We start from the raw sequence: 21,656 nt of genomic DNA, 5'->3' as shown, positions 1-21,656 counted from the left end.
GAGTTCCTGGCATCAGTTAGCAGGCTGAGAACCCGACTCCTAGTTCCATGCCTCCCTTGAACTCTGTTCTTTCTGGGCCCAACCTTTGCCCACCCGCTGGCCATTCTCCCCTTTTACGGGCTCTCCTCACAATCTCTTCTGATCTCTTGTACTGCCAGAGTTGGCCCAGCAGCCATCTTTTGCACAGATTTTTTCCTTCCCGTTCGGTTCCCTCAAGCACCAAATTCTACTTGTGTTTTTATGTCTTCTATTTACGTATCCTAAATCACAAATGTTATCCCTCTGCTCTTGTGGTGGCCCCACTTCCTAATAGTCCATTCAATGTCCCAAATTACCATTCCATCTGCTTCAGCTGACTTTCCACTACTGTAACAAAATCCATGGGATACCTTAACTTACAAAGCCGAAAGGTTTATTGAACCCACAGTTTGAAAGGTTTCAGTCATGACTGATTGGCCCTGTTGCTTTGGGCCACTGGTAAGGAAGTACGTCATGGTGGGGATCACGTGGTGAAGCAAATTGTTCCACTCACAGCAGGGATAGGAAAAGAAGAGACTGTGGTTTCTACAATCATTCCCTTTTGAGGACATACTCCAGTGAACTAAACCTCCCAACAGCACCACTCTGGGGAATACATCTCTAACACACTGCCCTTTGGGAGTCCCTACTCAGAGCATTTTTACCATCTCTTTGGTGCCCTGATGGCAAGAGTACTCATATGTTCCAGGGCCTGAGGGCACAGTTCCAAATGGACACCAGGAGGCAACAATGACTATGGCGTCTCATTTTAAACCGTTGGTAAAATAAACATCTCAACAGATGGTGCTTGCTTTCCTACAATGTTTTTGCCCTGTGTTTGTGTGTCCCTGGGGCACCACTGCTGGAAAGCAAGTTCCAAGAACTGTTCTCCAGTGCCCAGCATGAGCTCAGCAGACAGGAGATTCCTCCAGGATTCTGCCCAACACTTTCCCATGTACAACTACGGGTTAGTACGGGCTAGAGCCTTTGCAATGAGGTAAGTCCAGTTATTCAGAACCACTTTTAGGGGGAGTCAAAGCCATTGGCTCTTCCTTGAGGTAGAGCCTAGTTATACCTGTGGCCCTTGGTAAGAACTTGGTTGGACCAAACCATAGGTTTTCTTCAAGGCCATGTACATATTTCCAGTCCTACCATGGAGACCCGGTGTTTCCTTAGTGCGTCCCTACAGGCAGTGATTGGTTCTCACCACCCTACCAAAGGGAGGGAGGCAGGAGGAGCTCAATAAGACATCTCCTGGCCGTTGTACCCATGGCAGGGTTGGTCCAGCTTGTGGTCCTTTCCAGTCACTAAATGCCTTCTGGCACTGCAAACCTCAGGTTGAAGACTAAGAGCTCCACAAATCCTCCTTAATTAAACCTCCTGAGGCCCCTGCTGAGTGGTAATGACTTGTCGCCCCTTCCATGAGCAGAAACGCCCAGGCAGATTTTCCAGCTAATGCTGAGCATGTTCAGGAACCAACAGATTGTTTTGATGGGCAGAACCTGCACATCCTGACACAGGACCTGACGTCTTGACCTAGCACTTCCTGGGCAGGCAATGGTAACAAGGAGCAGGGGCTGCAAAGGCTGCTCAGCCTTTTGATTAACTGAGCAATCTGCAAATTAGATGCAAACCACCATGCAAATATGGAAATTACAAGACAGCCAATAGTTTTGGGCATTTTAGGCAATAACACGGCAGAACTGTCTGTGAACAACATTTATGGTCCCAATTTTACTTTCATTCCAAATAAAATGGGAAGTGTGGATATCGGGCACCATACTGAGAAGATCCATTCTTGTCTTGCAAATGGTGGCACTCAGGGCAAGCTGTATGTGACTCTCACTCATGTAAACAAAGGCGCATCTCATGGGCCAGCATTTACTGAGGACCTACTGTGTGTAGAACAACTTTCCGGGTGCTAGGTAACAGCACACAGTGCCCTCATGCAGTAGAGTTCAGTAGAGTAAACATCTATCATTTTCTCTCATTTAATGTTTATTTTTTTAAAATATTTATTTATTTTATTAAATATGAGTACACTGTAGCTGTCTTCAGACACACCAGAAGAGGGCATCAAATCTCATTACCGATGGTTGTGAGCCACCATGTGGTTGCTGGGATTTGAACTCAGGTCCTTTGGAAGAGCAGTCAGTGCTCTTAACTGCTGAGCCATCTCTCCAGCCCTTAATATTTATTAAATGCCACTTGCTAGTCGTGGGCCCTGAGCATGTTAGTCTCCTCACTTGTAAAACGGAGTGAGACAATTATCTCTTGGTGGCTGAAAGGTGCAACCAAGAGTAGCACATCCAACCCTCTCTTGGAACACTGCCTAGCAACAAAGACGGATAGATGATGGATGTTGACCATGACTTAATGGACCTGAAGGAGAGTATGCAGGGGGAAAAAACTAACGGTAAAAGATTACAGCCTGTGTGACTCATCTTGCAGGACATCTGGACATCCTATAAACTAGTGACAGAACAGAACATCTGGACATCCTATAAGTAGTGGTGACAGGTTGGCGGGAGTGCACTGTTCTAAAGGAACGGCAGAGTCCTGTGCCTCTAGTTAACTATCTTACACTATTTAGTAACGTGAGATAGTGTCTCATTGTGTGGCCTGGGCTAGCCTGGAACTCTCTATGGAACAGAGGCTAGCTGTGAGTGCTGGGATTACCGACATGTTCACCATGCCTAGCTTCTGTTCAGTATCTTGATTCTGGTTATAGTTACACAAAGCTTCACACACACACACACACACACACACACACACACACATACACACACACACACACACACACACACACACACACACACACACGAACAAAAAATGTGAATAAGGGCTATGGGTCACACCAAGTCAGTTTCCTGGTTTCTTTGTTTCCTTCCTTCCTTCCTTCCTTCCTTCCTTCCTTCCTTCCTTCCTTCCTTCCTTCCTTCTTTCCTCCTTCCCTACACCCCCCTCCAAGAGAGGGTTTCTTCATTAAATTATGGCTGTCCTGGAACTTGCTCTGTAGACCAGTCAGGCCTCAAACTCAGAGATCTGGCTGTCTCTACCATCAAAGGTGTGCGCCACCTTGCCCGGCTTAGTTTCCTGGCTTTGATATCGCAGAGTCATTAAGCAGGATTTTAAAAACAGGGAAGGCTGGCTGAAGGGTCCCTAGGACTTCCCTGTACATTTCTTGGTACCTCCGGTGAATCTATACTTGGTTTAAAATAAAAAGCTGCTTTAAAATTCAGCGCATCTCGTCCACAGCAAGTGTTCAATACGTGCTATTTTATCGCTGCCGTAGAGCGCCGGCATGGGAGTGCCCCTGCGAATAAGACTCAGGCTCTGCCGTTGAGGAGCTTCCAACCCAACAGAAGCAAAAGACCAGCGGAGAAGGGCATTTCGTAGACTACAGAGAAGGGCATTTCGTAGACTACGCAGAGCGTGCCCAGTATGTGGGAGGAATTTCCTGGAGAGCATGTCAGTAGATGTGCGTGCTGAGGTGCGGGGAAGAGCCAGCCAGGAGGGGAGATGGGGAAGGTCCCCAGGGCTGGTGGTGTGAAGCAGTGCGGGGCGGCTGGGGCAGCAGGGAAGCTGGCTCAAGGCAACGAAGGCTGAGGAGAGGCTGGTGGCATGGGAGAGCGTGGCTCTTGGTTTTCAGATGATGTGAGAAACTGCTGTCCTTCGTTAGCTTCCATATCTTCGTTCTTCACTGTGGGTTCTCTGGGAACTTCTGCTTCTGGATGGGACACTGTCCTTAGCCTGGAGTGAAGGTTCTGAGGATCTCTGAGAAAAGTACGAGGCTGGCTCCCCTCAACTGCAGGTTGTACCCCAGGTCCTATCTTCCACCCCGTGGGGGGGGGGTTGGGTTTTGGTGTGACTCCTCGGTCTTTTGATGTGGATCATCTTGGGCATACAACAGTCTTTTCCCACAAGCTAGCAATGGGGACAGCATTGGAACCGAGCCCCAGACACCAGGCCCAGATTCTACTCTACTTGATCAGCTATAGGACTGCAAGGGAGCCCCCAAACCCTGCTCTGCAACTTCCTCCACAGTGTGGTGGGCAAACGTCACACACGCTCCAACTTCCTCACGGTAGCACCAAGGACCATGCAATCGAGCACCGGCATGCTTGTGAAGGCCCTGAGGGTTGCAAAGAGAACCTCAAATGTCAGATGTGACAAGGGAGAGAGCTACTGGTGGGGAGGGGTCTTCCCTAGAGACCCTGGTTCCCCTTTAAACCTGGGCTGGTCTTCAGCTGGTGGAAGGGAGGGACGACGACAGGTGCTGAGGAAGACTCAGAGGCCACTGACAAAATCCAGCCGTTGGGTCTATCAATGCTACACTCAAGAGCCAGGTTTTCCTCTAGCTTAGGAATTTAAAAAAAAATATTTTTTATTATTTTTTTATGTGTATGTGTGGTTGGCTTGTATTTATGTATGCGCACCACATACAAGCCTGGTGCCTGTGGAGATCAGAAGAAGGAATTGGGTCCCCTTGGACTAGAGTTACAGACAGTTATGAGCTGCCACGTGGGTGTGAGGAATCAGACCTCAGTCCTCTGCAAGAGCAGCCGTGCTCTTAACTACTGAGCCATCTCTCCAGCCACGCCTGATTTTTGCTAGGGGATTCTTTTAGTATTTAAAGTTATCTTCTTAATGAAGTCACTCCTTAATATTTTTTATTCCTTTTTTTTTTTTTTTTCTTCTCTGCCCCTTTGTTTTGTTTGAAGTAAAATCTTGGCTGGCCCCAAACTCATGATTCTCCCGTTTCTACCCTCAGAGCTCTAGTGTTACAAGTATGCAATTACCACATCGAGTCCTCATTTGAGATTTTGAGAGATCTCCCTGTATGGCCTGGGGTTGGCCTTGGATTTGACATCCTGCTGATAGCTCCCTAGTGTTGGGGTTAGAGGTATGAGCCACCACACTTGCTCTGAGTATTTGTGAAGACCTCATCAGTGTCAGGTGACAGTGACACAAGGTGACTGAACTGAGGAGTCGCTACCCTCAGGAGGTAGCAGCCTAGTGACAGAGAAAGGTATTTATTTATCTGCAGAGTTCTCTTGATGTGATTAGCTACTGAGATGCATGTTGTGGGACCCAAGAGATGGCTCAGAGGTTAAGGGCACTTGCTGTTCTTCCAAAGGATCCAAGTTTGTTTCCTGGCACTCCGGTTAAACAGCTCACAACGCCCTGTAACTCCAAGGGATCCAACCCCTCTGCTGGTACTTGCACACATGTGGCACACACACCACACACACACACACACACACACACACACGCACGAGCATACGCACACATAGAAATAAGAATAAAACTTTTGTGAAAAGGATGTGCTAGGTGTGTGGTGCACACTTTTGATCCCGGGACTCAGAAGGCAGAGGCAGGAGGATCTCTGTGAATCCCAGGTCAACTAGGATGGTCCAGTGGGACTCTGTTTCAAAACAAACAGGATGCATATTGCAAAGGAAACATGGGATACTGCGAGCGTTCACCAGGGGTTTGAGGCAGTTGATTTTCTAATGAAATGAAATTGAAGCTTATACTTGAACTTCAGGAGAAGTACAGCATCTGAGTAGCAAAGGGACAGGGACAGAAGACCGAAGGCCATGAGGACACAAAGTAAGGGCAGGCTTAGAACTGGGTCTTCAGCTGTCAGTAAAGAGCCCACCTCACCAGAATCAGGACTTGAGTTTGGGTCCCAGCACCTGTGTTTTACCAAAACAAATCCAGGCATGGTAGTGTGCCGGGTAGTTCTGATGTTGGGGAGGCAGAGAACCCTGGAGTTCCCTGGCCAGCCAGCTTAGCCTAGTTCATGAGTTCCAGGCCAGTGAGAGATCCTTTCTCTAAAATAAGGCAGTTCTTGAGGAACATAATGACATCTGAGGTTGTCCTCTGACCACCACATACATGTGCCCCTGCCTGTGCACACACACACACACACACACACACACACACACACACACACTCATAAGGACACACACATGCACACAGAAAGAAGCATATGCCAAGAGCTCAGAGCTCAAGTGTGCCCTTTGGGGCAGTCCTGGGCCAGGTCCCACATGAGGCTATTTCCTGGCCATCTCAAAGTGCACTGGGATGCCCTTAAGTGTACTGAGACTATGACAGAATGTGCCCATATCAGATCTGTATTCGAAATGTGACTGACAGGCAAGATTAGAGATGCAAGGTGGTCACAGTCAGGGAGAAGGTGATCCCAGCGGCCGGAATGAGAGGAGAGGCAGCCTGAACTGAAGTACGGCTGTGGAGGAGGGGCAGTGAAGCGGTTGCACAAGGAGAGATGGGACCTGGCCACACACTGGATCTCAGGTAGGAAAGGAATGGTCAACGAGTCCTAGTCCATGGCTTGCAGAACAAGCAAGGAGGTGGCCCCGTTCACAAAATCAAGTCATGGCCGGCAGGGGTGGAAAGGGCATGGAGAGTTAGGCAAAGCAGGACTCTGTCTGAGAAATGCAAATTTGAGTTTCCTGGCTTATCCTTATTCACCTCAGCATACAGCTACGAAGAGACAGAGCTAAGACGGAAAGACAGACTGGGGATTTGGGTGTCGTCTGCCCGTGGATGATAAGGGAGTTCTTCTTGGGAAGTCATGACCCGGAGACAGGATCCTCAGTCTGAAAACAGTACCGACAGTGGAGGCGATGGTGAGGAAGGCTAACATTTCAAGATGGAGACGAGGTGCATGAGTCAGCAATGATGACCTGGGAGTAACCAGAAACGCCAGGAGCACAAGGTCAGAGAACCCCAGAGAGAGGGAAGGGTAGAGACGGAGGGGACGGGCTTCCACAAAGAGAGCCTGTTACCCCAGCTCCAGCAGAATGGAGATCTGCTTCCCAGGGGTGGGGGAGGAAGCCATACCCGAGTGGGGCTGAGGAAGGTGTGGGCGGTGTGAAGTAGAGCACACGGCGGAGCCAAGTCTCTCAAGACACTTGGCTGGAGAGGATGAAGATGGGGGTGGGGGCGGCAACTGGGCCTGAGGAAGGACCGAGTTGTTGGTTTGTTTTCCCGGAGCTAGGAGGACCTACTGGAGGGCTGAAGGAAGGCTCCAGAACCCATCCACAGCAAGCACTGACCGAGGTGGCACCTGAGACCTTGGCTTGAGGCAGAGGGAGTCGAGGAGGAGGATGGTGAGAGGCCTGAGGGTTTGGGAGGGACAAGCGAGGAAGTTCTGCCTGAAGACAGCTACATCTCTCTGGAGTGGGAGGTGAGGTCCTCGGCTGAGATCACCGATGGAGGTGGAGGTTTGGGGAGGAGGGTGTGAAACAGTCATCGGGAGACTCAGCGGGGAGGACCAGGGAATGTGAGAGGAATACCAGGCACTTTTGAAGAACAAGTTGCGTTGGTGATGGTGAACTGGTAGATGTCCCCATCTGCCTCTGTGTGCGTGTGTGTACATGTGCGCGTGTGTCCCCAGGAGTTTTAATCTCAGGTAAAGGTAGAGCAATTGATCCAGAACTGGGTCTTGGTGGGGGGGGGCAATAAAAAGAGGGAGAGGGGTCAAGACAGCTTAGGATATGGACAGGCTGATCCTTAACATGGACCTCGGAATCTGTAAGGAATCAGAGGAGTGAATGAAAAGGGTCTAATGGATCCAAGGTCCTGGTGTTCAGGAACGGTGCTGTGAGGGTCTTTGGCTGAGCAAGCTGGGAGGGCAGGAGAGGGTCATCAGGTGCTTCTCTAGGTGACTTGCAGGTGATGGCCCTGATCAGGAGGAGTCACTGAGGGGTGCTGGGCCTGGGGTAGGATGTGCTGTCCATGGGTCATTGATCTTACTAGGTGACAGACAGGCTTGGAAAAAGGTGGGTGATTGAGAATGTGAGAGTCACCATGGGGGGGTTGGGAGAGAGGGTAGGTATGGGGAGGGTTATAGGAGGAGGGGAAGGGGGAATGTGGACAGGCCTCAAAGGCCTTACTTAATAAGGAGAGTGGCTAGCAAATGGCAGGGAGGGTCACTGCTTAGAAAAATGGCCTCCCCTTGTGTCTGCCTTGCCCTGGGAACCAGCTCAGGAAAATGGAGAAAATTAGGAAGAGCAGGCAACAGATGCAGTACAAGGCCCAAGTTAGAAGCTTTACGTCTAGTTCCTGCAGCGCTAGACACACGGTGTGACCTCAGGCAAGTCATTTCCCTTCTGTGCAGCTGAACTTTCTCATAAATAAAAGTAGGTCTTAGGAAGTGGCAGAGGTCTGGCTTGCAGCCCAGGTTAGAAGTGACAGTATGGTTGGAGTGTTTGGATAGTAATCCCATAGTTCCCGGGTCAGCAGGAACCCCTAAACACTGTCACCTTGATATGAGTTACAGTGTGAACCTAACTGATGAGCCAGTCCCTGGGGCCCAGCCTCTCTGCCATTACAACACCAGAGTCTCCAATGTGCCTTCTCAGAGGTGGCTGTAGGCGGCTCATGAAAGAACAGACACTTGCTACAGGCAGGAGCCCATCTGCTGGCACAGAGGAAGCCAAGCGTCCTAGCTCCCCTTGTTCTTCTATCTTGCGTTCTTGCAGCAGCCAAAGGAGCTATGACATGCTAATCTAACCAGGAGAGAGCAGGTGCTCCCTGCTCCTCTTTTAGCTGATGGCTGGGGTGGTCCTCGGTGGTCCCTTGCTGCTTCAGAAGTTCTTCAAAGGTAGAGGAATGATCATCTGTCAGCTCTGTAATCCTAAGCCTTTCTCCTCCTCAAGTCAGCCCTGAAAATGCTCACCCTTTCTATGGCGTTGGGCAGCATTATCTCCCCGAATTGTAGAGCCTTTACAAGATAGGTCTTTGTCTAGGGGCCAGCCACTTCTCAGGGAGCCACATCAGGACCACTTCCAGGGTGCCAGGATTCCGAGAGGTGTTCCGTGCTCGGAGGATGCACAAGGAAACTAGTCCGCCCGAACTCCAACACACCAGGACAAGCCCTGCATCTGGCTTGCTTGTACCCAGTAGTAAATGTTCAATAAACATTTGCCAAATAAATGAAGGCATTTCAAATGTTTAAAGAAGAAAACCTCACCCAGTCCACCAGAATTCTACATTATCGATTGAATTACTCCTGTTTATTTGGGTAGATAATTAAAAGTCTGCTAAAAGACATTCTCTAGTATTTATCAGGGACAACCACGCGTCACGAATTTTACAAATGTGAGCTGATTTTATTTTACGATCCCGTGAGCTGGGTAAGTTAATCCCACTTTAGAAATAAGGGGACTGAGGCTTAAAGAAAAGTTAAGAGCCTGTCTTGAGGCCATAGAGTAAGTAAGCGGTGGCCCCCGGCTTCTAACCTGGATTAGGAGCTAATTTTGAAGGTGAAGCTGTGTTCGGCACAGCAGCGGCCTCCTACAACTTCACAGCGCAGTGGCATCAGGAGTGACAGGAGTGGAGGGGAAGACTGAGAAGTGTGTGAAGGAAGAAGGCAGCAGAGGTTCCCCACTGCCTCTCCCCATGGCCATATCCCAGGGAATCTGCATGCTTCAAGCTTGGGGACCTTTGCCCAAGCAGAATAGAAAGGGGTCTGGTTCCCGCGTGTCTCTTCCTCTTTGATGGCTGGGCTGGTTCTCCCTTCCCAGTGCCCTCTCACATTTCATTCAGAACTGCACTTCTTAGTTCTCTGAATGCTCCAGAGGCCTAGAAATGAGCCAAGCCCTAGGGCCTGTGGATGTTGTCCTCACCCTCATGGGTCCCATGAAGTCTATGACTCATCGCCCCAGAAGGGACCCCTTGTTTCAGAACCCTGGGGAACAGGTAGCAGAGTTCCAGAAGACATTCGTGGTCTGATCTGTGACAGCTGAACACAGCTGTAAGCTCCCCCACACCTGTTTAAGCCTGCCTGACAGGTGAGCAGCTGTGTTCCACATCTGCCTGTCCACCTGTCTCCTTTTCAGGTCTGAGGGGACAACCAATGCTCTTCAGAGAGGAGGCCAGACGCCTGAGGCAATACCCTTACTTGGACTACTACTCGGAAGGGACTAAAGGGGATAAGGAGGGCAGGCAGGCTTGTGCCTGAGTCTTCATTGAACATTCCGACCCCCCCAAACCCCAATTGCCAAGTCTCTCTCACTGCCTCCAGCGCCTCCTCCTAGCTTCCCAAGCTTCTGCCTGCCAAGCTCTGCGAATTATCACACATGCCAATAAGTCATTAGAAACCAGAACGGCAAATGTGGGGTTGCCATGGAGACCAACACCAGGAACTGGCAGCCCAGGGGGCTGGCCAATGGCTCAGGTGTATTAGGGGGAGGGCTGAACTGTCTGACAGAGGCTGATAAGGTGCTACACTGAGGTGCTGCTGGCTCTGACTCCTTCCTTAACTTCCCGTTCCCAGGACCTGTGTGCCGTTCGCCTGTGGCTTGCTAGGATGAGTCCTGCATAGGCTGGGTGGGTGGGGGCAGATGCAGAGGGGGTAGCTTTGATAGTGCCCAGTTGGCAGCCAGCTCCAGGGCCAGGAGTACTGCAGCCCTAGCAGCCTGGGCTGGGTTACACATGTTTTGGAAAAACTAAGAGCCCAATGAGGGTCTAAAGGCAGGGCAGAAACCCAAGCAATACTCTTCTGGGTCTTACTTTACTTCAGCCAGGTACTTAGCATAGCACCCTTTGTAGGTAAACACACACACACACACACACACACACACACACACACCACTGGTGAGTGGAAGAGAGACATTACGGGAGCAGGACCTGACAAGCTAAAAGTAAGCCCTAGGTTGGGAGCCCAACTTGTTCAAGGACTCAGTGTGACCTTCAACAAAGTCCCTTCTCTCTGTGCCTTGGCTTCACTGTCTGGAAGACATGGAGGTGCCTTAAATCTAGTGTTTCAAACTAGCTCTCAGGCTTCAGGATATAAGACGATTTCCCCAGGGTCACTGGGAGGTCAGCAGAATCTTGAGTGGAGTTCTGGTCTACCTCACTACCTTTTTTTTTTTTTTTTTTTTTTTGGCCTTATACTCACTTTCCTATAGCTACTATAACAAATTAACATGAATTCTATGTCTCACTTGAGTTTATTTATTTATTATAGGCATAGAAGTCAGACTGGAATGGGTCTCTTTCAGTTAAAGTCAAGGCATCTACAGTTTAATTCTTTTCTGGGGGCCCCAGGGGACAACACTTCATGCTTTTCCCTGCTTCCAGAAGCTGCCTTCATTCCTTGGCCCAAGGCTAACAGTGACTGGTCAAGTCTTCCTGAATCACATCACTCCAGCTCTGACTTCCGTCCCCTCTCCACAGGACCCTGTGATTACACCGTACTCACTAGGATAGTTCAGGACACCTCTTGATTTCTATTAGAAAACTTACCATCTTTTTCCTATGCAACAACAGAGTCACAGGCCCTGGGGACTAGTGTGATACAAAAGGGCTCTTGCTCTGCCTCCCGTACACTGCAGTTCTGTTTCGAAACAAAGCAAAACATCCACTTCTGAAAGCATTGGGAAGCACAAGGCCAGATGACTTTCAATTATAAAGTAACCGAGACCTGAGTTCCTCCTCTCATCTCTCGGAATTTCCTTCTGAGAAAATAACAGGAACCCTGGAACCTGCAAGGTTGACAGGGAGTTATGGGCTGCACGGAGATGACTCTAGGGCCACCAGAAAAGGGGATCTAGGAAGGAACGAATGAGAACCATTCTAAAGAACCTCCTTAGCTCCCCCCACATTCACCTTGACATTCAGATTACCCTGCAGTGTCTGTTCTTGGGTTTTCTTTCCAGATAAGGTCAGGTGGAACTGTGTGTGTAAGTCAGGTGCAGGAGGCACACTGATTCAGCCGTCATGAGGCTGAGATGCCAGCCTCCCTTCCATACCCTTCAAAAACCATACCCAAGATTGGAAAGCTGGGTCTTGAAACCTTCCTGTGGTCCTAGGGGCCATTTCCAGCACCAACAGGTGCAACAGCTTCCTCCTTGCTCTGGGCGGGGGGGGAGATAATGGCCTTCTCTCTCTGTCCACCTGACCTCTGTCCTCATCTTGGCAGATACAGTCTGCCAGGGCCTGAGAGGTCCCCCTGATCCCCCGTAAGGCTGAATAACACCACACAGAAAGGTGGAAAGTAACCGTGGCCTGGTGTCTGTAGGTTTTATCCAAATGGATCACTCTCTTCTCAGCCCTGTTTCTTCCTTGGTATAAAGCAGCATCCCTACCTCTCGTGTTTCAGGGGACCCTGGAAAGGGAATGCAGAAGGGGGTGAGCTGTTCTCTGGAGGAGCGGCCCTGGGGAAAAGGAGGGAAAGGAACTACCGTTTATTCTACTTTGAAGTAGGCACTTTACACAGATTAGATCACTTAATGTGGTGACTGAGAACCAGAGCTCTGGAGTCCCAGTGACGTGGGGCCGCTTTCTGGCTCTGTCACTTGCGGACTGTGTGTGGCCTCCGGCAAGTGACTTAAAGCTTCTCGGCTTTAGTTTCCTCAGCTGCGAAATGGGAGAGACTAATGTCTGCTTCCCAGCGTTCCGTGGATTAAATGAGATGAATGCAGTAAAGCCTTGGGCACTGCAGAAGCACGCACAAGTGTTAGCTATTATTACTAACAACCCTGGGAAGAAGCTGTTATTAACCCAGACTTAACACAAGTCCAAGTTGAGGCTCGAGAGGTTAAGCTAAAAATGCCCAAGGGCAAGTAGCTAGAAAATGGGGCTCTCACCCAGCTCCGGCTGACTCTACTTGCAGGAGATTGTGAGCCACAAGGACAACAGCAGCCCTGCAGCTTGAAGGAAGCAGGACCTGCGGTATAATTTGAACCCTCCTTTCTTAGCTCTTGAGGGCTCAGAATAAGAGAGAGGGTTGTTAGTGAATGGTGGCAACTTTATCAGTGTGACTCCTGGCTTCTACTCTTTGGCTGAGGTCCAAGGAGAGGTGCATTGTTTTACTTATACTTTGAGTAGACGAGGATACCCCCCAATGGATTCTCTTACCCTCTACTACAGAGGTGAGCCACCCTCTGCTCCAATGGAGCAAACCCCGACTTGGGGAAAGGAGCAGCCACTTCACTAAGAGGATTGTCATGGAGCAGCCTGCCACAAAGGGCTCAGGGCCATTGAGAAGATGTAACAGGAAAGGCAGCTGACTGTAGGAAAATGGAGCCCAGAGGCATTTCAGAGCAATGGGCCACAGATACCAGATGGGCTAAGGACATTTGTGGACTGCTCAGAGGGGTTCTGAGAGCAGAGCAGAAAGCAGTGGGACCTGGGAAGGAGGCAAAGACCATGAGAGGAGGATACCACGAGAAACAGAATACAGGGAAGGGACACCCCCACTCACCCGCTACTTCCCTGCTGGGCACAGAGCTCGCTGACTTGCTCCCACCCCTAATGTGACCCCTGATCCTCCCCTCCTGCTTGATCAGCCTCTCACCCCTCCAGGTAGAGATTCTCCATCCCTCCCCTCTGCAGAGTGGAACCCCACTTTGTTCTCCAGGCCCCAATCTGCCGCACCTCCTGAGGAAGCGTTCCCTGTGTACTCCCACACAAAGCGCACAGTTCTGATAACATTTATAGTCTAAATCACACAGTTTAGCACTTGGTTTTAAATACTGTCTGGTATTATTCCCTCGTTATTCAGAGTATGAGTTCTGCCTCCCCAAATTCATCTGAGCGTCTCCCTACCAGCAGCGGCTAGGTCTTACACTTGTTCACACCCGTACCCCAGACCTCCCCACCACCACCACCAAGACCAAGTGCCACAGACCGGCGGGCACACACTGACTGGCCAAAATAGTCTTGGTGGCAGGAGAACGCTGGGACGGAGGGCTCAACCCTGAGGTTTCAAAAATCCAAATCCTGAAAGGTCTCCATCTCACCCAGAGGAGCCAAAGTCCTCAACCAGAACCCTAGCTCTAGGCTGGGGTTCCTTTGGGTATTCCCTGGCTTCAGATTCTTCTTTTCTTAGCACGCACTAGCCTCTCCTTTGCCCCTCTCTACAGCATGCCAGAGCCCATCCTGCCTTCCAGCTGTCACACTAGCTATTTATTCCTTCTGCCCAGCACTCATTCATGTTGCCTGGCTACCTGTGGCGACCCTGAACGACCTATGCCCCTCCCCCTCCCTCTTCCCTTCCCCTCCCTCTCCCCGTTCCTGCCCCCCTCTCCCTCCCTCCCAGACCTCTCCTCATCCATCTATTTCTCTTGCTATATTTTTCTCTGGAACCCTCTACACTCTCCAATATGCTTTCTTAGTTTACTTTGTCGTATCCCCAGACGGCAAAATAAAATCTCCTTAAGGGCAGAGTCCTCCGTTATTCCCTGCTGCCTGTACCCCTGGGGCAGGCACGGAGGGTTGGTAAACACTGGCTAATGAAGAGGCACACCACCCACCCTGTTTATGAAGGCAGAAGCGTGGCAGTGCTGAGATGGGCTGTGGGTGGAGCCATTCCACAGATCCCCAGGGTTGTGGGAGTCCATGTTGCTCCTTGCCTGGGCCATCCTGAGCGTCACGCTGAACCGAACGTCGAACGTCGGCCTCTCTCCTCTCCCGTTTACTCTGAAGCAGCTTTTACAGCGGCTCCGCCTTCAGGACATGACAACCTTTGCCTTCCCAAGCCAGACCTTTTCGCCCCTGCTCTGCATGCTCAAGTGCAGTGCTTTGCAGACATAAACCTTCCTTGCTGTGATTCTCTCTACTTCCGGGAAGGATCAGATAAGACAGACCCACTTCTCCTGGGGGACCCAAGCTGGCTGCTTCACAACCGTCGCCCCCCTTCCTACCTCATGTTTTCTCTGAAGGAGCTGCCTCAAGAGATGCTTGTAAACAGAACCTGCCGCACTGGTTCTTCCCAGCTCACCCAGCCTGCTGTGTTAGCAGCAGCGGCCTCTACATAGCCTGCTTGTCTCCTTTCACCTTCGCTGGCTGGGCGCGTTCCGTTCTCCCCTCCCCCAGGGAGCCATGCTTTGGTTGGGCCCTCTCCTGTGTCCACAGACACTGAGTCGGGGTGAGCTTCTTGGAGTCTCTGACAGAAGGAAGCAGTGTGAGACCTTGTGTTTTGTTTTGTCTTGAGACAGGGTCTCGCTGCCTAGCTCTGTCTGCCCTGGAACTCTCTGCAGACCAGGCTGGCCTTAAACGCCTCCTAAGTGCTGTCACAAAAGGTGTGCACCACCCCCATCTCCTGGAACTATCAGGTCCTGGGGACTGCAGATGGGGCTCCTGGTCAGAGTGCTTGCTTAGCATGTGGGAGATCCTAGGTTGGAATCCCTAACATCACCAAGTAACAAACAACAAAAAACAGGTTCATGGCATTTAATATCACATCCTGTGGGAGCAGGAAGAAGGGGTTGGGAGACTTTGAAGTCCCCTAAAGAGGGAAAGGTGACCACTAGCTTTGACAGGGCAGGCATGGGGAGAAGCCAGCTCAGAGATAAGTTACATGACTCGGGGTACCTCTAGGCCAATAGCAGCTAAGTCCTGGGGGTCGTGAGGGGCTGGAACCCTGAAGTCAGAGAAGGGTTAAATCTCTCCCTCTTTTCATGTCTACTTTAGCAACTCTGAGCCTCAGTTGTTCTGTGTGTCAATCAGGGACAGGAGACCCACCAGCTAATAGGGATACTTGGGGTCTAGTTGGGTCTAGTGCCTGGCCCATGAGGGCTCAGTAAACACTAGGGTCTGTACCGTGTGTCATTACAAATAGAGAGGCAGAAGCTGAGAAGCCGTCTTTGCCCCAGGAACTCTCCATGTGCTCTTCACGGTGGAACTTGCTTCGAGTCCATCAAACGCTGAACAGCAGGGAAGATGTGGGTGGAAGAAACACAGAGACAAACTGAATTCTAAAGCAGACCTGGTTAAACTCACCCCCCTACAAGGCAGCTCTCTAAGGCCAAAAGCATCTCCCAGGTCCCCAGAAAGTATCAGAAGCCGGAGTACAAGGCCTTGGGTACAGCAGAATCTGGGCACTGATGGCTTAGGCTTAGACATGTGTGGGGAGTCAAGGTCACACAACCAAACCCAGCAGGGCTGCACCAGGCCCCCTGCTTAGAAGCTCACTCTTTTAGACCAAGGGGTTCGGGGCTGTTCTGGGCAGCTAGCCAGCCCCACTAGAAGCCTAGCTCCTACCATCAGGAACAAAAAAAGGCTGAAGAAGGCCATTAAGAGGTGTTAGTAATAGCCATGAAGGACTACACATAAACTCCACAGTGCCTTTTCATCTTCAACTCCTGTGCCCCAGATACCCTCAGCACCACTGTCCTGAGGCTCCCCACTTCTGCTAGCTGGCCCCCTTTCAGGCCGTACCCCAAATATCAAGTGCTTTAGTAGGTTTTTTCTAGTCTAAAGACATGAGTACCTTCCTCTGTTCAGCCCTAGACTATATAGCACCGACTCCTTGCTAATAACAACTTATATAGCACTCACTATATTCCATACACTCCTCTGGGCTCTTTGACCTGGGTTCCCTCCTCTAATGAAGGAGGTGCTATTATCACACCAGTTATGGATGGAGAAACTGAGGCTCAGAGAGGGTAGATGAGTTTCCCAGAGTCTCCCAGCAACAAGTGGTGCAGCCTGGGTAGAACTTGGGTGGGTGGCTCCAGAATCTATACCCTTACTGTGTGCTCCCTGAGGGCAGAGACAATAGCTGAATCATCTCTGTTTCTGCACAGAGTCGGTGCCTTAGGGGAGGTGAGTTGACTGAACAAGTAAAGCCCAAATGAGACAAACTCCATGCCTGTCCATAGCCCAGAGACAGCTACACTACTCAGGAGATCTAAGACAAAGTCACCTTTCTGGTCTGGCCTCTCTTAGAGGCCAGTCATACACTTCCGCAGCAGGACCTGTCTTACTGTGACTCTTCTTTCTGTGCCCCTGTGTTTGTTTTGATGTCATCCTTCTTCCTGTTTGTGACCCCATCTCCTGTCCCCCTTCCACCTTCGACCACCGACCTTGTCCTGGCTTGCAGTCCTTACAGCTACCTAAGCTACCCACCCCCATTCTCTCTCTCTCCCTCTCTCTCTCTCTCTCTCTCTCTCTCTCTCTCTCTCTCTCTCTCTCTCTCGGCTTTTGTGACAGTGAAGGCTTAGCCGAGGAGGCCAGAGCAGGAACAGCATGGACTCATTAGGCGGACCACGGATGAAGCTCCAACACTGGCCTCAGATAAACACAGCATGTCCTCCTCACGCTTCACCCCATAAAGGCGGAGACCAAGGGAGAGTGGCTGCTACCTACTTCTGTAGGTCAGAAGGATTCTCTGCCCTCCCCATGTCCTCTGCAATGCCCTTCCTCCTCTAGGAAGTCTTCCTGGATCACGTGAGAAGGTTTATTCATGTAACCATTCAGCAAATATAGTCTGTATTCTAAGTAGAGAGACAAAGACATACTCCTGAAAAGCTAGGGCAAATGCGGGCTCCATTGCCACTGTGGAATCCAGCAGATGTCCTAAGTATCATAAGAGGCTCCATTGCCACTGTGGAATCCAGCAGATGTCCTAAGTATCATAAGAGGCTCCATTGCCACTGTGGAATCCAGCAGATGTCCTAAGTATCGTAAGAGACAACTAAACTGCAGCGGTGACTTCCAAAACCACGGAGGGCAAGCGGCCCGTTCTCTCTTGGCCTCGATAGCAGAGACAGGGGTGCAGCCCCTCTAGGAGAACTGAATAGGATGGTTTCTGTAAAGCTCCTCGCGTAGCCTGGTGAAGAGCGGCTACTCCGGAAGCTGACTTTAATTCCTTTCTTGTATGAACCACTAACTTCTCCATGGCCCTGGCCTCCAAGATAGATGATGATTTACAAAACCACTTCATCCTTTCAGGTTGGAAACGACTTGACTGATACACCACCGTACGCAGGGAGCAGTGGAGACAGGATGCTAAGGTTCATTCTGTGATTATGCTGCTAGTTTTCTGCGGTTATTAATGCTCCTCATCTCCCTCCACCAAACCTTTGGAAGAAACTGGTGGACGTGGAGATATCAAGTTCAAATACAAGTTCAGTTCTGCCCGCAATGTGGAGGTTTCCCTATTACCCGTATCCTCCACAGGCACATAGTAGATGTTTAATAAGTACTTGTTGGACAAACAAGTTTTTTAAAAGAGCAACACCGTTTCCTCCTTCCCTTCAAATAAAAGAAACAAGGGAGTGTGTGTGTGGGGGGGGAGGTGCAAATGAGTGACTGATAGGGCAAAGGGGATGACAGGAATGAGGCAATTCAGGTGCCAGACCTGCCAGCCTGGTCCTCTCTGCAAAGGGGATGCGCCAGGGACAACGGTACATGTGCACCCACTGTCAAGAGGCGAGGAAGCCGTTGTGTGCCCCGCTTGTGGTTTAAGCTGCATTTTACAGAAAGGTAAAGGGGGCAGTAGAGGCCTGGAAGGAAGGGAGGGAGGTAAACTTGGAGGGGTGGGGGGAGGGTGAGGATGAGCAGTGTAGTGTGAGAGTGAAGGGAGATGAAGAGGTGCTTCAGGAGGAGGGAAGAGTAAAGGAGGGACAGGGGAAAGGGGGGGAGACATGGGCAGTTAGGAAGCATTCTGTTGGCCTAGCTTGGTAGCAACGAGGCCCAGATCTCTGAGTTCTTATTGCCATTCCGTGTCTCCCTCAGGGTAAGCTCTGGCAGGAGATCTGGTTTTGGGGGTGTTTCCGGGTGCCAGACCCTGGGACGTGTCAAAATCCTTGAGGAGCCAGAGAGTTTTTCCACTCCTCGCTTTCCAAATAACATTCTGCCCTAGGCCCCAGGCTCCCCCAGACAGGCAGCAGGCTACATCCGAGACAGTGCAGGGAAGGAAGAAGGCTGGACAGGCAAGACCCCTAGCTGTGTTCCTTCACTTCTTCAGATTGTCTTCTAGCCAGGAAAGTGGGTCAAGCCACCCAAGGAAGGTAGAAGAGCCACTGGCCAGAGCTTTTCTGTCCTGCATATAGCCCTGCTCCTCCCTTCTGTTTTGGAGGACTGTTCAAGGAGCCCAGCGGCCACTAACAGGAGGTTGCTGGCTTCTCCTTCAGAAAAAAACAAAAAACAAAACAAAAAACAACAACAACAACAAAAAAACACTGTCCAGAGTGATGTCGGGGTAAAGGGAACGAAGCCTGTCATCATTCTGGATAAGTAAAGATGCCCAGATCTTTGCTCCTGCTCCCCTCGACAATGGTGAAGAAGCTGGCAAAAGGCCCATTCTGTTGTCCTGACCTGGCTGCTCTCTCCAGTGCCCTCCTGCCTCCTAGGGTCTTCAAGCAGACGGCAGCCAGTCCATCTCTGGCAACCAGCGGCAACCAGCGCTGTGCCCAGCCCACCCCCTCCAAGCCCTGCCAGTCGTCCAATTAGAAGCTGCGTTGGCTTCAACAGATGGGAGCTGCGGCAGCCTGAGGAACAGAGCACAAAGCCCAGCTGACATTTTCCTTCCTGTTCATTTGGTGGGGGAGGAAGGGCAGGGGCAGCCGGGAGCATTGCAACACCCCGCTAGGGCCCACCCCCGGGGTCCAGTTCTCTCCTTCAGCATCTCAGCTCAGCTGCCTGACCCCGCCGCTCGAGGATTTTGGCTGGCTGGGCAGTCTGCGCCCGCAAAACCCTGTCATGCCAGCAGAACAGACGGCCCACCTGTGGCTGGCCAGCCCAGCCTGTCCCTGGCGTGATGCGGTGGCCTCAGAGCTGCTTCAAACCGCACAGCGCCCAGGCTAAGCCCGGCCGGCCCCTCCCCCACCCAAAAGTCCCATCCTAGACTGCAGTCAGACCCCAGTCTCCCGACCGGGAGGAGCCTGGCTCTCCGTGCCAGATACTTTGTAGAGACCCAACCAAGGCCATCCTGTCTTTTCTGCACGGCCACCACCCGAATTCCCAGGAAGGGAAAGTCCCCTAGGCTCTGGTGCACTCCCAACCAGTAAGTCCGCCTCTGTCACGCCCTCTCTAACCCCGGGGCCACCTCTTTGGCTCCTCCACATCTCCAGGGCTCCCCACTACCCAGCAACAGTTTGAGGGGTTGGGGCCTCTCCCAGTTGGTTCAGGTCCTGACCCCCCTCCCCCGCCGCTCGAGTCCAGCCGGCGCAGCGGCCACCTCCTTTGCCTTCTCCAGCTCTCCTTCCTTCGCCCCTCCCGGCCTTCTCCCAAATCACCAGCTCTCCTGCAGGCATCTCGGCGACCGCCGCGGTCGCGGCCGCGCTCCCCTCCCCCACTGGGTCATCAAAGCCCTGGCCGCGGGGACGGGATCGCCGCGACCCTTGAGGCCACGCCAGCGTCCTCGGAGTCCACGACCCCGACCGCCGGGGAGCCGCACACTCACCGCGCGGGCGCTGTCCTATATGTATGTCTGCCACTCGCCGCCCGGCTGGGATCGCTGCTCCACAGCGGGCTGCCACCCAGGCCAGGGAGGCTCGCCGGGCGCCTTCCCCAACCTGCACTTGTCTTGGGAGTGGTCGCAAAGCCCAGCCTGCGAGGGCGTCAGCAGAATGACTGTGTCCCCAATCCTGCGCGCCGCGGCCGGAGGCTGGCGGCCAGGGCCGGCGCTCCCGGAGCGCCGCGCGTCTGCGGAGCACGGAGCAGGCCCGCGGCGCCCGGCGCCCCCGCCGCGCCTCCTCCCTCCTGGCTGCTCGCGCTCGTCCTCCTCACTAGCTGCTCCGCCGCGCTCCCAACCTCCCTAGCCCACTCTGGTCGCCTCCTCCCTGTCTGCTTGCCACGCCAACCCCCGCCAGTCCCGCTGCCATTTTAACTCCTGAGTGGCCAGAAGCCCCTTCTGCCTCACTTGCACACACCCCAGAGGAAGGAGTTGGGTGGGGCCCGATGCCGTAGTTTGAGCGGTCCTTCTGCATCAAGACCCAAGGCTTAGTGCTTGGGGGTGAGGGGAAAAATAAGTGGCCTTTGCTGATGCTCCCTCTGACCCTCTTGCAAAAGCCAAGAGAACAGATGGGAAATTCAGCTTGTAGGACAGGTGTGGCTCATAGGCACGGCTTGTGACTGTGACCACATTTTTGCATGGTACTATCTTCCCCAAGTTAACGGTGGATAGGACAGCAGCAGTGGGTGAGTTTGTCCATGGCCACTGGCGGTTCTTCTGTCAACAGGAATGGTCTTTCCAGTATCGCTTCCAGAATAGGCAGTTCTAGTCTCCCGGCACATGGTTAGTCTCAGTGGAATTAAGGGAGGAGCTGACAGGTCCACACAGGGACTTGGTTGCAGGGTTCTCCACCTGCAGGCTGGTCATCATGAAGCTATGAAACTAGGAGAATTCTGTGTATGCAGAAAATGGGTGCTGGGCTACTGCTTGGTGGCTTAGAAAATTTGGGTCACTCTCACACATTGGGGCTCAGAAGGGTAGGTCTCCTGCCGCAGTGAAGGATTCAGGCCCAACTCTTTGAAAGGCCTTCAGTGTGGCCCACTCGGGATGAATACCAGAGCACAGCCTCCTAGCAGGCCACGCCCAACCAGAGCCTGGGAAGTCAACATGAGAGAAGATGGGGCCCAAGGTGTGGGGACTTCTGCAAGTCAGGGCTTCTTCAGAGGGCTGTTCTTTAGCTCAGTGTCCTGGCCAGACACAGGGCTTCTGGGTCCTGTCTTTTCTAAGAATACAACTAGCAGTGACAGCCATGCCTACAGGCTTGTCGAGTGGACAAGAAGTTCTGTGTTCTGTATAGACAGAGGAGGTGGCCCCTTAATCCTTCCAGTAAGCACATACTAAATGTGTTGAACTACTCCTGGGCCTCCACCCGCCACCCCTGCTGTGGGGCATAATGGCCTGCGGGATCTGAGAGGGA

General features: G+C 51.8%; 1 protein-coding gene across 1 annotated transcript in view; it reads right to left on the bottom strand.

Annotated features, from left to right (window-relative positions):
* Positions 1-20,475, bottom strand: part of Lrrn2 (leucine rich repeat neuronal 2) — a 60,497-nt gene extending 40,022 nt beyond the window's left edge. The window contains exon 1 of the mRNA NM_001177368.1: positions 20,189-20,475. The gene's annotated coding sequence lies outside the window, so the exon portion shown is untranslated. The remainder of the gene's footprint in view (positions 1-20,188) is intronic.
* Between the last annotated feature and the right edge of the window lie 1,181 nt (positions 20,476-21,656).

Source organism: Rattus norvegicus, chromosome 13, assembly GCF_036323735.1.
Source record: "Rattus norvegicus strain BN/NHsdMcwi chromosome 13, GRCr8, whole genome shotgun sequence".
Classification (NCBI taxonomy): Eukaryota; Metazoa; Chordata; class Mammalia; order Rodentia; family Muridae; genus Rattus; species Rattus norvegicus.
The sequence above is the reverse complement of the archived record's forward strand: the minus strand, read 5'-3'. Positions and strand labels throughout refer to the sequence as shown.